This window comes from Muscardinus avellanarius (assembly GCF_963383645.1).
Source record: "Muscardinus avellanarius genome assembly, chromosome: 14".
Lineage (NCBI taxonomy): Eukaryota > Metazoa > Chordata > Mammalia > Rodentia > Gliridae > Muscardinus > Muscardinus avellanarius.
Window position 1 is genome coordinate 19,034,681 of NC_137800.1, and position 15,749 is coordinate 19,050,429.

The following is a 15,749-nucleotide window of genomic DNA, read 5'->3' on the forward strand; positions in this document are numbered from 1 at the left end:
AGTAGCTGAGTCTGTCTGCGAATTGTGATTCTCCTGTCTCATCCTCCCAAATGCTGGGATTACAGGCATGCGCCACCATGCCTGGTTGTGTATTTTAACTTGTTCTGCAACTTGCTTTTTTTAGTGAACAAAAGTCTTGGTGGTGTTTTTACATGTTAGTGCGTGGAGGCTTAGCTCATTGTTTTGTGTGGTATCCCATATGGTAACCAACATGCATGATTTTGTGCCTTTATAAAAATATCACATGGGATGGGTGTTTTTATGCCTATGCAAAAATTTTATAGGCCAGATTCCTCAAAATAGAACTGGTTGATCAAAGAATACATGTATATTTTAATTTTAAATACTGATGTCAAATTTCCATCTAAATATTTGTATCTGCTTATATTACTTTCAACAAGAACACTATGTTCTTTTTGTGTGTGGGGTGGGTACTGAGGATTGAATTCAGGGGCATTCTGCTGCTGAGCTATACAACCAGCTCTTTTTATTTTTTACTTTGAAACAGGGTCTGGTTAAGTTCCTAAGGCTCTCATTAAATTTCTGAGGCTGGCCTCAAACTTGTGATCCTCCTGTGTTAGTCTCCTAAGTACTTGGACTACTTTGGGTTGGAACACTAAGTTTAGAGGACAGCAAAAAGAACTTAGAAGTAAACTCTTAAGAAATAATTTTTAGCCAGGTGTGGTGGCGCATGTTTGTAATCCCTGCGCTTGGGAGGCGGAGACAGGAGGATCACGCAGGTTCGAAGACAGCCTTGCTGGTTGAAGAGACCCTGTTTCCAAATAAAAATATAAAATAGGTCTGGGAGTGTAGCCTGGAGGTAGAAGGGTTCCATCCCCAGTACCACCCCCCCAAAAAAAATTAAATTCAGTAAATAAATAGGACATTAGGGTTTTATGGCTTATTCCTGCTAGCCAGTTGAAATATGATACAAAGTGTTTAGACACTGAAACCTTTGTGTTTTCTGTCTCCAGGCTACATCTATAGCCCTTTTTATTTTGAAACAGGGTCTTGCTAGATTGCTAAAATTCTTGCCAATTGCCAAGTTTGGCCTTGAACCTGTGATCCTCTTGTCTCAGACTCTCAAGTACTGGGAGTACAGGCATGTACCCGGTAAACTTTTGTGTCTTAACCTGTTAAGACATGCTGTGGGTTGTCAAATGTGAAGCTTGGGCAGGGCTAAGGCCTCTTGGTGAGCTTTTCCAGCCAGTCTCATATGTCTTTGCTTGGAAGTCCCATTTATGAGATAAAGCATTTAAAAAACCTAGTCACCGGGCCTTGTGGTGCTCCATGCCTGTCATCCCAGTACTTGGGAGGCTGAGACAGGAGGGTCCCAAGTTCAAGGGTAGCCTCAGCAAGAAGTGAGACTCTCATCAACCTAGTGAGACCTTATTTCCAAATAAGAAATAAAATTGGGCTGGAGGTGTAGCTTGAAGGTAGAATGCCTCAGGGTTCAATCCCCAGTGCCACAAAATAAATAATAAATAAATAAAATAATAAAAATAAAAAACTTTGGGGCTGTGTATAAAAGTATATGAATCATGGTAGATGAACCCTGGTTAGCATAGAAGAAATATTATGAAATCACAATATTGACATGTCATCTCATTCTAAAATTTTCTGTATAGTTAAACCATTTTCTGGATTCCGGGGCATTGTTTTCAACAAGAATTTTTCTGTTTATTTCTCTTTTCTTTTTATTCATTTTAGTGCGTGAGCCTCATTGTGCCCTACTGATTTCCTGTTTCACACAATGGGCTACGATGGGGCGAGTGGGTGATTTAGGCCTCGGAGACTAAACTGTGAGTTTAGCCCTGAGTGCTGCTTGTAGTAGCTTACAAGGAGGGCATTGGCCTTGTAGGTTAGAAACCTCACATGTCTCTGAATAACCATCACGCTGTGCTCCTGAAATACTAGTCACAGCCTTTCAGAAAAGCTCTTGCCATGCTAATTTGCCTTTTGTGTATTTCGCTTAACTCTCACAGGGACATAGATTGAGTTGCATTTGACAGACTTGATAAAGTTTTAACAGTTGTGGTTTTTTTTTTTTTTTTATTAGTGAGGGAGGAATGTCTCTTCAGTGTAGGGGTATTCTGGCATGTAAAGCCATATTTTATAGTTCTTTGAAAGACACATGTTTTGAAAAAGTCAGCTTAGAAATGAAATTAATTAAAATAAGCTGCCCTTTCCATAATAAATATTTTCCAATAAGCCAAAATAAGGCGTCACATATCAGAAGAACTGCTCTTTTCTCCATATGTGTTGGTTTTTTTTTTTTTTTTTTCCGCTAAACTTTGTTAAATATTTCTGGTCAAGCACTGTCTACTTTAAGGAAAGGACCAGTGTAGCATAGGTGTCTGGTGTTTTTTATTTAATGTTAAGCTCAAGTTTTAAAAGCCTACCACTTACATTGACAGTACTCTGATTATATATTTCTTTAGGGTGCTGACATTGGGGACAAAACTTTCTGTCACTCAAGTATTTATTTTTGTTGGTATATTTTTTCATTAGACATATAATCCAGTCTTTTGTCAGGTGACCTCCCTCTTGTAAGTTTCTTTTTTAGTAATAAAGGGAGTATTCAGTAGCAAGTCCCTTTGGGATTGCGTGTTTCCATGTGGAACCGTGGCCCCAGAGATAGCTGCGGCCCAGCTGTCCTGGAGTGAGTTGCTGACAGCAGGATCTTAACCCTGTTTGCCCTCCTTCCTAGTTTGGTTCTCTTCCTGACACTGTGCCATCTCCTTATTACACAGATTGAAAGCAATATAATAGCTTTTTGAACTGAAGGTGGTTAACTTTGAGTCAGAATGAGGGAATGAGTAATTTGAAGAACTAACTCCAAAGAAGGAATATTCATTACTGTGTTATATAAGCAATAGGGCTATTTCAGGTTCCTCTGTGTTACTGGGCTTTTTAGAGGTTGGGTATTTGGTTTCATTTATGGCGAAGTTGGATGATAATTTGAACTAAATAAATTTAGAGTAAAATTTTTTTTTTTTTTTTTTTTTTTGGTGGTACTGGGGTTCCTGGAAGCCCTTCTAGCTCCGGGCTACACTCCCAGACCTATTTTTACATTTTTATTTGGAAACAGGGTCTCTTAAGCCAGCGCGTGCGGCTGGCTTCGAACCTGCGCGATCCTCCTGTCTCTGCCTCCCAAGCGCGGGGATTACAAGCGTGCGCCACCACTCCCGGCTAAATTTACAGTAATTTTTTAAAAAAGAGAAATAGGAGGAAAACGTATTTTTACCCATGAACATGCTTTTAATTCACTTCTTTGTTGTTGATTGCTGAGCAAATTACAATTAATTAAAATTAACTTAGTAGAGTTCCCAAGTAAACTCTATAAACTTCATTAATCTAGGAAATATAGAGAGTAAAGCTGAAGACTATTTTAAATGGGCTTTTGAGCTTTTGAAGATCAGGGACACTTCTGAGACTTTGATGAGAAACTGTGAACCCTGTCCTAAGGAAAGGCCCAAGCAGGTAGGCCCTACGCCTTGCCTGACTTCACAGATTCACATACCTGTTGCTACGACGTCACTCTTAAGAACACTTGGCTTTGAATATATATATATGTGTGTGTGTGTGTATGTGTGAATATGTATTAAAACAAATTTTTTTTTTCTTCCGGTACTGGGGATTGAACCCAAGGGCACTCTGCCTTCAAGTCATCCCCCAAACCTATTTTTTATTCTTTGAAACAAGGTCTCACTAAGTTGCGGAGGGCCTCATTAAATAGCTGAGTGCTGGCCTTGAACCCGGATCCTCCTGTCTCAGCCTCCCAAGTACAAGCATGCACCACTTCACTCAGTTAAAATAGAATTTTAACTGAGTGAAGTGGGCTTATTTCTGTCTGCTACACACACACACACACACACACACACACACACACACACAAATGATATTTTTATGGCCATATGAAATAGTAACCTATTCTGAAATTGGAGAAATAGGCTCAGGAAGGCTTAATAATTATTTTCAACATCACAAGGCAGTGATTGAGTTTTTAACTAGTATTACATACAAAGAGATTTTATAAATTTAAACATATAAGTACATTTATGATAGAAAATATTTTTCATTATCCAAATATTATTAAAGATATGTTTTAACATTTTTGGAGAATCTTGTAGGAGCTCAGTTTTTTTTTTAAAGCCTTTACTTCATTTTAAAATTTGTAATTTTTGTTACATACATTTGTTTTCTCAGCTTGTAGGTATTTGTTTTGGCTTGTCAAAAGTACGTAAGAGTTCTTCACTTTATGTAAGTGTGAAAAACAAAGATAAGGATGTTAATAAATAGTGCCAATATAAGTAAATGCTCACATTTCCAAACTAATATTATAAGTGTTTATGAACAGATTCTGTCTATGTTAGAATTTGTATCATCTTAGAAGAATTTAGAAGACATACGATTATTTTGAATGAATAGGTTTTAAATAGTTTATAAAACTATTGTACATAAATAGGAAATACTTGAGACAGAAACACCTCATCTCTTTAGAAGTGGAGCAAAATTTAAATGTTTTTATCAACTATTGTTATTAAAAAGATTGAATGTTTAATAAAATCTCAGTGCAGTAGAAAATTCAACACTCTTTTGATACAGGGCAGGTTTTGAGGTGCTAGGAGCGTGTGGCTTACCCATGTGGCATTCCTAAAAGGAGAGCTTACGTGGTGCCAGGTAAACTGGCATAGTTGAAAGCGTTTTGATTAAGTTGGCCATTAAAGTAGAGAAATCATTGAAAAAGAACTCATGTACACCCCAGATATTTTAGCTTAAAACGTAAATGTACAATTGTATATCAGTCTTTTGTTCTAAAACAAAGTATGGTCAGCTGATTAAAGACACTTGTTCTTTCTTGCACAAACCAAGCCATAATTATGCATCAACTATAATTTTCCAGTTTTTATAAAAGTACAGCAATAACTGAGACATTTGAAGAGAAATCGCTGTGCAGCATCTTCTTTGAATTATATGCTTTTTCTTTCGTTCCTCCTACATCTAATTTGATTTAACAATCACTCTTTTCTGCAGTCGCACATTGATCAAGTCACTGTGAAGCAATCAGCTCTGTTTTCAGAGAAACAACTCGTCTTAGATTCACATCTCATTGGATTACACATATTTATTTAAATTATGGAATTTCAGTAACAAGTTCATTTTTCATAAATAGATTTGGGAACAAACCCAACATGGATGAGTTGGTGGAGTAAAAGTATGCAAGCACGTCACGGGGTGCGCCTCACCGGGGGTGCCGGAGGAGTTGGTTCCTGGGGCCGGGGCTAAGTGGCGGTTGGTAAGGAGTGCTTTGTTGTGTATAGTTCTGCATTTATGTAGATAAAAACAGAAATTAAATTTTTACATAGATAATTTCTAAATGGACATCTAAGTGAAGCGTTAAACAGACACTGATGAAATATCTTGGTACTACAAAAAACAAACAAGGTGCTGGGCCCGGTGGCGCATGCTTGTAATCCTAGCACTTGGCAGGCTGAGACAGGAGGATCGCAGGTTCATGGTCAGCTTCAGCACTTGTGAGGCCTCTGCAACATAGCGAGACCCTGTTTCTTTCTTTCTTTCTTTCTTTTTTTTTTTTGGTGGCACTAGGGGTGGAACCCAGAGGCTTTCTACCTCCAGGCTATACTCCCAGACCTTTTTTTATATTTTATTTGGAAACAGGGTCTCACTAAGTTGCTGAGTGCCTCACTAAGTAGCTGAGGCTGGCTTTGAACCCTCCTCCTGTCTCAGCCTCCCAAGCATAGGGATTACAAGCGTGTGCCACCACGCCCGGCTGAGACCCTGTTTCAAAATAAAGAGTAAAATAGGGTTAGGGGTGTGGCTCAGATGTAGAATGCCCTTGGGTTCAGTCCCAAGTACTGCACAAAAATAAAAAAGTTAGCCAGGAACAAATAATGATAAATTGAGTATAGACTTGGATTGGATTTTTACCTAGGCTTTGCTATTGAAATGCCCCAAGACTTTGTCCAAATTGCTTAGCCTCTCTGAGCCTCATTTTTCTGTCAGAGAGGGATAAGGTTATTTTTTATGTAAGAGCTTTTGTGAAATGTAACCATCAGATACCTGGTTTATGTAGAGGTGAGAGAGGGATCCTCACTGTGGACCTGCTTGAGATTAGAGTTTGAGTCAGAAGTGATGGGGCTAGAAGGGGAGCCCTGACCTGGGGGAGCAGGCTCTCAAGAATCACCCTTTAACCCGAGGGAAATACACAAGCCAGACTGAAATACTCAAGACAGAGCAGCAAGCTGAGATCCCATTGAAGCACTGCAGGGCACGGCAGCGGGAGCACCTGGTGTTGGTGATGGTCGTTGAGCCGATGGTTAGGCTGTTGGTGATGTCCTTGGTCCAGGAAGAGCTGCCCTGCATGATTACTGACTCAAGCCCACAGCTCCAATGTTCTAGCTTATCTGGAAGGAGACTTGATAAGTGTTAGGCAGTTGTCATGGCCAGAGTCTACTAAGGGGAGGATTATGGAGTCTTCTCATGGGCAGCCAGATAGCAACCCCATAATCTGGGGCTTGTTATATGGGGCTTTGGGCCTCACAACTCGGTAAGCGTCAGTGTGCTTAGGGACGCACACCAGGTATAGGGCAGCAAAAGTAGTGCCAGACCATAGACATTGATTAGGTGCCTAATAAACTTGGCAGTATTGGTCTAGTTTGGACTAAATGAGACTGAACTTAAAGACCTGAGGTTTTCTTTTTTCTTTTTTCTTTCCTCTTTTTTTTTTTTTTTTTTTTTTTTTTTTGGTGGTACTGGGGTTACTGGAAACCCTTCTACCTCCAGGCTACACTCCCAGACCTATTTTATATTTTTATTGGAAACAGGGTCTCCTAAGCCAGCGAGGCTGGCTTTGAACCTGCACGATCCTCCTCTCTCTGCCTCCCAAGTACGGGGATTACAAGCGTGCGCCACCATGTCCAGCTCAGGCCTGAGGTTTTCTAGATCTGTACCTGGGCCAATTTATATCAGGTAAGAACTGATAACTCTTTTACTGCTTTTTATACATGGCTTGTCTTTTTCCTTTTCAGCGTCAAAACTATTGAGTTTGCCAATTTTTTTCACTGCCAGTATCGATCCTGACGAATTATAGTTTTCAGTTAATAGTTAATTAAATATTAATAGGACATCTTTTGTATACTAGGCAGTGTTCTAGCTATTGACAAATGTTGTGTCAAGAAGGCAGACAAGATCCCTATCCTGAAAGCCTTTATATTGTGGAGGATGGGTGGGGAAAAGGCAATAATAAATACAACAGATGAACAGATGGAATAACTTTACATCATCATTCTCTGGGAAGGAGTTATTTGAGCAGAGAGCCGGATGAAAAGAAGTAAGAATGCTGCAAAGATGAAGGCAGAGAACATTTCAAGCAGAAGGAGCCCGAGGACAGAGGACCAGAGAGGGCAACGAGCTTGGCATGAGGGCCAGAGGGAACAGAATGATCATTGTTTGAGAAGGCTAGTTTATGGAGAGAGTAGGGAAAGATGAGACTGGAAGTCGGACCAGATAAAGTAGGGTTTGTAGACTACGGGAAGAGGTTGGGTTTTATTCCATTTGTAGGGTTTTGGCAGGAGGGTTTATCCTTTGAGAAGGCTAGTTTATGGAGAGAGTAGGGAAAGATGAGACTGGAAGTCGGACCAGATAAAGTAGGGTTTGTAGACTACGGGAAGAGGTTGGGTTTTATTCCATTTGTAGGGTTTTGGCAGGAGGGTTTATCCTTGAGACAGGTTGCTTCCTTCTCCCACCTGTTGTGGGAAGATAGACTCTAGGGGACAGTAAAGCAAGTTGGGAGGGCATTAATATCTGTTCAGGTAGACTGAGTAAAAGAATGTAGTGGGTTGGGTCTGGTTTTTTGACCTGAGATGGTGAATATTAGGTTTGGAAGGTATACAGAGGTTGAACCAATGAAATTTACTCATGTATTTTTTTTTTTTTTTTTTTTTTTTTTAGTACTAGGTATTGAACCTAGGGGTGCTTTACCCCTCAGCTATACCCCTAGCCATATTTATTTTTTATTTTAAGATGGGTTGGCCAAGTTGCCTAAATGTGTGATCCTCCTGCCGTAGGCTCCCGGTATCTGGGGTTACAGCTGTATGCCACTGTGCCCAGATTATTAATAGATTTTTATGAAAGGGCAGAGGAGAGAGAATTATCAAAGATGGCTCCTGGGTTTTTGGCCTGAGAAATGGGGTGGATAGTGGTACTGTAGTGGTGTATAGAAGACATGGGTTGGGGATACATTTTTAAGGCAGTGGGGATTGGTAGTTATATTAATTTGCAAGAATTACAGTAATTACTTCCTAGTGGGCATATCAATTGGTCACACTTGTTTTACCTTATAAGTGTACTTATAACTGAAGATGGTATTTGATTGAGTAGGTATTTGATTCTGTGATGGGAAAGGTTCAGGCTAGTGAGGCAGATTTGGCATGTGTGTGCTATTTAAAGTCACTGAACTGGATCGATTGATCACTCTCAGAGGCAGTGTAGACAGGGAATGAAAGAAAGCGGAAGGCAGTCTATGTCATTCCAGGTTCTGGATGAGCAGATGTGGGAGACCGAGTAGCCAGTGACAGGAAAAGAAGGTGTGCGTGGCATTACAGAACACTAGTTTTGAAGAAGAAAGTATAAGGAGGAGTGATCAGCTGTGTCTTGGTGTTTCAGATGGACAAAAAAAGTGGGTGGAGAGTGAATTGACCATTAACTGGGTGAGCGTCACCACTGTAGCTATTGTTTCCCTGAGACGGTCCCATTTCCTACATTTCCTACCTCTTATCTCATGTCTTGTCTGATAAGTGGCTCTTTTACTGAGGAACCACTGGGTCACGCTGGTCTTTAGTGACCTTGAGGAAAGCTATTTAGATGTGATGGCAAGAATGAAAGTGATTGGAGTGGACGAGGAGAGCAGAGCTAACTCCTTCAGAGCACTTTGCTGTGGGAGTGAAGGAAATGTGCTGGGTGAAGGGGATGATGGGCTTAGGAGAGGCTCTAATAGTACTATTTTAAAGCATGTTTAGATGTCAATCAGAGTGACCCAGGAGAAAAGCAGAAATTAATGAGACAAAGGAGAGAATGAGACAAAGGGTGTAATTGGGCCATCTTTACAAAAGTGATCTAAAACAAAATAGAGGGATAGCTTGGTTAGGAGCTGGAAATGTGTCTCACTGTTAGCTGGAGAAAAGACAGGTTATGTTTACAGCTTTGTTAGTTGTTTAGTGCTAGAAAGGTTAGGTATCCTCCTACCTCACGTCTATTATGAAGGCTGTAACAGGTGATCAGCCAAGAGAAAGATGAAGAGTATGGTTGCTGATGATGTGAGGAGAGACTAAAGATGTTAAGTCATCCTCTTGGAAGGGATGCACATGAATTCACTAGCTAAGTGTAGCAGAATTTCCAGTGTCCCCCCACCCTCAACACACAAATTATCAGGCTAAATTGAGAGCTCACTTGAGATTTGTGGTTATAAAGATCAGCTAGAATGGCTATGTGATTTTCTTTAGCCATTATCCAACCACTTATATGTAGTTATAGAAATGATGAATATATTAGTTAGCTATTGCAACAAAAATCCTGTGAAACAAACTACCAAAACTCCATGGCTTAATAAAAAGTCATTAATTCTTGGGTGTTTTCAGATTGGCTGTGGGTCCATGAATGCCATACTGAGCTTGGCTGGTTGATTGGTAGATACTGACTTTTGTAATTTAAGTGTGTTTTTTAAATTTCTTTTTTGTCTAGACTATTCTTTTGGTTGTATTTTTAATAGGAAAATGTACAGTAGTTAACTAATAAATGTGGACTACTTGAATAACAGGAAATCATATATACTCAGTAATGATCCAGGACGTATGCTTTATTTTCTTCAGTGGTTCATGGTGCAACCCCTAGAATATTGCACTGATAAGTAGATAGACTAATCCCAAAGTGGTGACTGGACTTCAAAAGACTGATCTGTTTCATGACTTTAGGATTCTAGACTATTTACATGGCTCCTTCAGAATTGATCACCCTCTCAGAAAGTAATTCAGAGTAGCCAAGGTCATAAGGCTGATTCATAAACCTTAATTAAACCTTAAACTGATTTCCAGTAGGGTAACAGGTGTTTCTGGTGAGTATTATGTGTGTGTACTTTAATCTAATGTGCATCATTCCCAAATCTAGGTACCAGAGGGATAGAATTTGTGGTCAGATGATCATTTGGTAAGAATGGCATTACAGGGAAGAGGGGTGTGGCCCAAGGGACTAGAGAAAGCCAACCCAACTACCATCCAGTTGTACAGCCTACCTTTCCAGTGACTTGAGTATTGCTTGTGTACCGTGAAATCCAGTCTTTCTCCATCGTGTATGGTACTGTAGTGGGAAAGCTTGGACCAATAATTGCTTTTAGACAATCCATTTCTAAATTTTTTGTGATTGGCAGTTGACTCAAGGACCTGATAGACTCTGCCAGCCTCTGCAGTAGCTCATTGAGTTTGTGAGTCTCAACAATCACAGAGCAGGGTACCTGGCAATTCGAATTCTTAGCATCTGCATGAGGAGATCTAATGTCGTGGGCCACTTTCAACCTTATATTAAGAAGTTTCTTCTAACAGATATAACTGGCATGTGACTGTTTTCAGCTTGCTGACAGGCCCGTTCCAGGTCGCTCCTCCGCCACTGCCCTGTGGTCATTGTAGTCGGATGACCATTCTTCGCTTAAATTGGAAAGTTACCCAAGTACCAAAGAAGCTGACAAAAGTTTAGTAGAAGACTCACTTTCAAGGTGAACAGGAAGAACTTCTGAGCGGTTTTGGAAGTGTTCTCTATGGCCTCCCAGGATAAAATCATTTAAATCAAGTGTGTAATGCTGCATATTTAAATTACCTTTGAATAACTCAGAAAATAGTAATAAACCCGCAGAATGGCTCTCTGCTAGGAAACTTCATGGGCCAGTGGGCTCTGGCTAATCATTATACTAGAATTCAGAGCTAAACTCTTGAACCTTCCGTTGGCTTCAGGAATGGCTGTGAGTAAGACATTAACCTTTCTGTCTGCTGCTCAGCAGTTAGATGAGCCTGATCATGCTTTGCGGCATCGTATAATGAAATGCTATAAAATATACCAGTTAAAGCTTGCAAAAATATTTAAATGCTCTCTGAATATTGAGCAGAGATAAGAAATAGGCAGCAATAAAAGACGAGGGCATAGGGAAGAACAACTCATTAAGATTGTTTGGAGTCACTGGCTGGAAATGGCTCATCTGACCTGCCCTCATCTTTATATTTTGAATCAGGATATATAAAAAAAGTATTCTTAATTTGCTATAGAGTTCTCTGTACTCAGGCTTGTGTATTTGAGTTAGTGGATAGGGAGTACTCTGGGGGATTATAGTACCATGCTGCTGCTGCTATTATTTATTATTATTATTGTTATTATTATTATTTTGTACTGGGGATTGAACACAGGGGCATTCTACCTCCAAGCACATTCCCAGCCCTATTCTCTTTATTGACTTTTATTTGAAAACAGGGTCTCGCAAAGTTGCTGAGGCTGGCCTTGTACCTTTGATCCTCCTCTCTCAGCCTCCCAAGTACTGGGATTATTGGTGTGCACCACCATGCCTGGCTTCATACTCTATCTTTTATTTGTAATAACCTGTTCCATTGGTTAGAAATTGAGTGACTGAAGAAAAGTATTCTTTTTCCCAGCAGAGTTTTGGGAAGGCTTACTGTTTTTCTGTTTATGTTCTATTTCATTTCTGTGATAGAGTAAGTCCTTTGTAAGCAAAAGGGTTCAGCACATGGTATACTTGGAGAACCAAGGTTAAAAGAGATACATAAAAATCCTCTGAATCCAAGCCAGGCGTGGTGGTGCTTGTGATCTCGGCGTTCGGGAGGCTGAGATAGGAGGATCGCGGTTTGCAGACAGCCTCGGTTCCTCAGTTCCTTAGTGAGGCCGACCCTGATTCAAAGTAAAGAATAAAAAATAGGGCTGGGGGTGTAGAATGCCTCTGGGTTCCATCCCCAGACCCGCTTCCCCCCAAAAAATCTTCCGAATCCAGTCTTCAGGATTAGTAATTGTTAATAGCATATAAATTTATCTGGTAAAATAAATTTATGATACTCTTTTTTTTTGGTGGTACTGGGGTACTCTTCTATACCCCCAATCCCATTTTTTTTTTATTTTGGAACAGGGTCTCACTATGTTGCAGAGGGCCCCACTAAGCTAAGGCTGACTGCGAACCTGCGATCCTCTTGGCTGAGCCTCCCAAGTCCAGGGATTACAACCATACACCACCATGCCCAGTTTATTACTTAAAACTTATTGTGGAGAGGCATTGGGGTCACCTAGTTTGAGTGTATCTAGAAGCCTTATCATAAGATCATCTTATAAAACTAGATGCATATCAAACTGGAAGTGTTTAAAGTTCTTGTTTGAGACAAAACTAGGTACTTCAAATGCATTAATAATTAAGTTACTTGTGGTTTATGTTTTTAAAATACATAATCTTTTAAGTGGTCTACACAGTTGAGTCATTTTGAGATTTCCTGTTTTAAGTAGCTTTATGTGATACATAAAAGACATCTCTCTTGGACAGAATTCACTTCATCCTGATTATGACTACATTTTCTAAAAGCATTGTAGTATTTTGAATAGTAATGAGAGAATAGAAGGAAAAGACCTTTTTAGATGGACTGAACATTTTTCTTTAGCTATCTGCTTCATGTGGCTTTGGCCTGGGCCTGAGTGTGGGATAGGGCGCCTGGCTCGGGCTGCTTGCCACCGCTCGGCGCGTCTCTCTCAACTGTCCCGGTGGTGAGAGTAGTGTTAGGTCATCAGTGGTCCTGGTATGCTTGGCTTTAGAGCAAACACTTAATAAACTTTAGCATTATTAACATAGAATTGTTTAAAAATATTTTCCCCTTTTGAACCTTGGTATCTTAATCTCACTGGTAAGTTAGTAAAATTACTGTGCTTTTTTTTTTTTTTTTTTTTTAAATAACCTGCCATAGCCGGGCGTGGTGGCGCACGCTTGTAATCCCAGCATTCGGGAGGCTGAGACCGGAGGATCACGGTTCGCGGACAGCCTCAGCTTCTTAGTGAGGCCCTCTGCAACTTAGTGACACCCTGTTTCAAAAATAAAGAATAAAAAATAGGGCAGAGGGTGTAGCTCGGAGGTAGAATGCCCCTGAGTTCCATCCCCAGACCCGCCAAAAAAAAAAAAAAAAAAAAAAGAAAGAAAGAAAAGAAAAGAAAAAATGATCCCACAGCATTTGACAGTATCTCTTGGAGCCTGGCCATCTTTCAACAAGCCCCTCACTTCCCTTCCAGGTGTCCACTGGTGTGGTTTACTTAGGATAGATTTTGCCTGCTCTTGAGCTTCATACTTGCATCGCAGAGAATGTATCTTTTTGAGGTTGATTTCTCTCCTACAACATAGTATTTGTGTGTCTTGGTAGTTTTCTTCATCCTCTTTCTTGCTGCGTATCCCATTGTATGTACTTGCTATGATGCACTGTGTTGATGGGCAGGTGTGTTTAAAGTGTCAGGTGTTATTAATAAGTGTAAAGCACTTCGATGGGGTAGCAAATATGCTATAATACAGCTCTAGCTGGGTCAGGGCGAGGCTATCAGTGAGCCCGACGACGCTTTTAATGGCCCAAATGATTGTATTTTATTTTTTTCCAAGGTGTTTTCTTATCATATATGTTTTTACTTTTTATTTCTTTAGCAATAATTGGATTTTATCTTATAATCTCTTAGACACTGATTTTGAGAAAAAAAGGTGGGGGATTTTTTTTTTTGTGGAACTGGGGTTCCTGGAAGCCCTTCTACCTCTGGGCTACACTCCCAGACCTATTTTATATTTTGAAACAGGGTCTCTTAAGCCAGTGCGGCTGGTTTCGAACCTGCGCGATCCTCCTGTCTTCGCCTCCCAAGCACAGGGATTACAAGCGTGCGCCACCACACCCGGCTGGGAGATGATTTATAAATATTAATCATAGGCAGGTTTGAGAAAAGAGAGCATAAAGTGATTTCTGATGAAAAACAACATGTGGCAGTCAAAAAGCTGTTTGTTCAGGGACTAAGATTGGGGTGTGTGTGTGTGTGTGTGTGTGTGCGCGCGCGCGCGCGCGCACCCCTTTACCTCTGTTTTGATTTAGTGTTGTATTTAAGACAGTAGAAAATGTCTTAAAAATTATTAGCAACCTCTTCAGCCTTGAAAACAACCCCATTGGAATAAACTCTGAAATGATACAAATTAATTTAGGAAGAAGATGAAAAAGGTGTAGGCATCGGGGAAATAAGGGTAGGAGAGGGAGGGGAGAGGCGAGAACAAGAAGGCAGAAGAGGAGCAATTTGTGTGTAATCGAGTCATACAGTGCCCCCAGAGCAGTTTGGATAACTTCCCCTGGAATAGGGCATGACTGTCACAGAATGAAGATAAATGATCTTGACAATTGAATTTGGCATTTAATTTGTCAGTCATCAAGATGCCCACCTGTGCACCATGAAAAGCAAGAAGTATCATTAGTCTCTTAGATGAGGAGACTTATATCCCACCTTTGTTCTTTGAGTTAATAGATAATTTGGTTCCTTAAACTTGCTCTCAGCCCAGTGTGGTGGTGTATGCCTCTACTGCTAGTACTTGGGAGGCGGAGACAGGAGGATTGCAGGTTTGAGGCCAGCTTCAGCAATTTAGCAAGACTGTGTTTCTAAATAAAAAAATAAAGTCAGGGGCATTGTTTTTAGGTAGAATGCCCCAGTACCATGGAAACAAACAAAGGTGCTTTCTTATAATTAGAATGTTCTGGAGGCCTGCCAAAGATAATTTTTGGTCTTCATTATTACTGATAACATTTTACTATCGTACGTTTTTACCATAATGCACTAAATTGTTTTTAGATCTCTGTTTTTCCATGCTTATTTATATTTTTTTATTTTTATTTTTGTGGTACGGAGATGGAACCCAGGGGCTTTCTACCCCCAGGCTACAGTCCCAGACCTATTTTATATTTTACTTGAAAATGGTCTCACTAAGTAGCTGAGGCTGGCTTTGAACCTGCACGATCCTCCTGTCTCTACCTCCCAAGCGTGGGGATTACAAGCGTGCGCCAACACACCCGGTTCTTTCTATGCTTATAAGTAACATTAAAGTAAAAGTCATTGATACAGCTTCTTCTGTTTTTGGAACTCTTTTCTTGGGGAGATTTCCAGAAATATACTTGAAGGGTCAGTGCTTTACATTTATATTTATTGGTAACTCTTGATGAATGTGCTTTGTGAGAAAATTGACTAGTTTATAATAACAGCAAAAATATGCTAGGGGCCAAGGCTTACTCTGCTTTGACTTGGATATATGTTGTTTTTTTAAAAATCATTGGCAGCCGGACGTGGTGTCTCATGCTTGTAATCCCAGTACTTGGGAGGCTGAGACAGGAGGATCACACAGGTTTGAAGCCAGCCTCAGCTAGTTAGTGAGGCTCTCAGCAACTTAGAGAGACCCTGTTTCCAAATAAAATATAAAATAGGTCTGGGAGTGTGGTCTGGGGGTAGAAAGCCCCTGGGTTCCACCCCTAGTACCACCAAAAAATAACAAAATATTGGTTGGCTGGGTGTGGTGGTGCACACTTGTAATCCCAGTACTTGGGCGGCTGAGACAGGAGGACCACAGGTTCTTGGCCAGCCTCAGCTACTTAGACCCCTGCAACTTAGTGAGAGCCTGTTTCAAAATAAAGATTAAA

General features: G+C 40.3%; 1 protein-coding gene across 2 annotated transcripts in view; it reads left to right on the forward strand.

The window, feature by feature from the left end:
- Nucleotides 1-15,749, forward strand: part of KLHL2 (kelch like family member 2) — a gene marked incomplete at both ends in the record, with an annotated part of 97,693 nt that overhangs the window by 36,960 nt on the left and 44,984 nt on the right. The gene's annotated exons all lie outside the window — the stretch shown is intronic.